Source organism: Limulus polyphemus, unplaced genomic scaffold, assembly GCF_000517525.1.
Source record: "Limulus polyphemus unplaced genomic scaffold, Limulus_polyphemus-2.1.2 Scaffold11330, whole genome shotgun sequence".
In the NCBI taxonomy this organism is placed as follows: Eukaryota; Metazoa; Arthropoda; class Merostomata; order Xiphosura; family Limulidae; genus Limulus; species Limulus polyphemus.
The window spans coordinates 1-2734 of NW_013676940.1; positions in this window are offsets into that span (position 1 = coordinate 1).

The following is a 2734-nucleotide window of genomic DNA, read 5'->3' on the forward strand; positions in this document are numbered from 1 at the left end:
CAGTAAATGATCTTGCCAGCCTTTTTTAAGCTCTCAATAACTTTGAATTCAGTTCAATTACATTCAGGTTAACTGTTCTTCTTTGGGTACCAGAATGGCTTCTAATTATGCCAACATTTTTATGGATCACATTGAAAGCCAGCTTTTACAACGAAGCCCTGTAAACTCTCATACATGGAAATGTTACATAGATGACGTATTTTTTATTTGGACAGCCCGTCTTCAACCACTTAAAGATTTTATCTCATATGCAAACTCTTTTCACAAAACAATCAAGTTTACTTTTTATTACTCGCCTACCCAAAATAACTTTCTTGATTTCACTGTCTTTATAAATGACGGATTTTACACACTGCCTTGTACAAAAAACTTACAGACAGACCACAATACCTTCACTATAAAAACTATCGCCCCGCTCACACCAAACGAAACATTACCTACAGTCAAGTTCTTAGAATAAAGAAAATATGCTCAGATGAAATAGACTACAGAAAACGCATCAAGAATCTAAAACAAACCATGTTACAAAGAGGATATAAAGATACCGAAATCGACAAACAGATCGAAAAGGATAACAACACTCAGCGAAAAAACATTCTAAGACATAATAATAACTAAAGTTTCAAATAGAATTCCTCTTATCATTACTTATCACTTTAAACTCAAAAACGTTTTACGAATTCTGAAAAACATTTTCATCTCCTACAACTCAACGATTGCCTTAAACAGATATTTCCTGAAATTCCCCTTGTCTCCTTCCGAAAAACAGAAGTATAAAAGATATCCTTGTTCACACAAAAGTGAATTACACCCCACCAAAAAATGGTTACCAAACATGTAATAAAGCCCGTTGTCAAACCTGCAAGTTTATAAAAACCACTGACTCATTTTCTGACAAGCACAACCAAAGAAACTTTAAAATATCCAAAGAAATCACTTGTGAAACACAAAACACCGCTAACCTTATACAGTGTAAAAATGCAATTATCAATATGTAGAACATACACAAACAACTCTTAGAGAAGGTTTCAACAACCATAAATCCTCTGTTAACACCAAAAAAGACATCTTGTTGCTCAACACTTTAACCAACCCGACCATTCCATTAACGACGTTACTCTCATCAGCATTGAAACAGAATTCAAGGATAAAGCTGATAGAGAGATAAAAGAAGCTTATTGGATCGCTAATATAAACCCTGTTTGACCTTTTCGAATCAATCTAGATCCTGGAATCAGTGAACTTCGATCATTGGTTTAATCTATGTCAGAACAATAATTTTTATTCTTTGCATATTTCTTTTACGTGAACCCTAATTTTCTAAAACTTACTATTTATTTGAGATATTTTCCATACCAGTTTATATAAATGAATTAGCTTAACATCTCGTTTTAATCAGTCTCCAGGTGTCACCTTTATTTTATTTAAACACTTAAGTATAGTTTTCTTTCTTTTTAACCATTTCTAAAGCAAAATATCCCTAAAACCTCTTTACATAACGTTATCGTCTCCGGCCAAATGGTACTGGAAATGGAACACACTCACAACAGTACATAGAAATAAATACTATGCATTTCCTGGAAGCCAAGGTGACCTTTATGACCTCACTTAACTCCCTTTTTATATCACTCATTCGATTACACCACCATTCCCAGTTTGCCACCTGAAAAAGAAAGGTCCACCTTTTGAAAGCGCTCGGGTTATATGATATTTATCATTTTGTATCAAGACTTCTTGAACCTACCTGTTTTTCTGACATCATGAAGACGAGAATAAATTTAAAATACTTAACAGTGACCCCACCAAAAAATTGAGACGAAAGCTAGAGAGATTATATTTGAACAACGAGTAACCTCCCTAACAAGCTACTGGATGAACTTAAACTATCTAATAGCCGCATCCTAGAATTATACGGTTTACCAAAGGAACACAAACCGAATATGCCACTAAGACCCATAGTCTCAGCATATGGCAGTGCTACTGAAAGTCTGCCTTGGCTTATGCATACAATTTTGGTGCCGGTACTAAATCACGTTCCAGCCCACTTAAATAATACACAAAACCTGCTGTCGCGAATCAAAGATGTAACTCACATAGTGATCAATACAACAATACTCTTTACATTACACGTGTAGCTCTCTGCTCATATATACAGACAAAAGATCACGTCATTGCACTGTGTGAATTCATGCTGAATCACGTCAAAAATTAGAGATTTACGAACTGACAATAGACACTGTCAGAAAAATCTTACTATTTATCCTTCACAATGAATATTTTAGTTTTGACAGTAAAATATATCTCCAACTAAGTGGTGTCTCAATGGGTAATAGAATCGCTGATACTCATGCCGTAATATTTATGTACGTTTTTGAAACGACGGCACTTGACACATGGCGTCAAGATACGAACACCGGCCCTGATCTCTAGCTTCGATACATCGATAACACGATGGACTATGGAACCACGGTCTTCCTTTTTTAATCCAATTTTAAACTTTCCAAATTCCATAAACTCCAACACCCAATTCACCCGGAATCATTCGAATGACAATAAGAGTATAGATTTTCTTGACGTTACCCTAATGATCGACAAAGACAATAATATACAAGCTACCTTGTTTCACAAACCAATTAGAAAACCCCTTTTCTTTAACTTCAACTCCCGTCATCCCAAAGTTTCCAAGAAAGGTGCAATTATTGGAAAATTAAACAGAATCGATCGCAACTGTAGT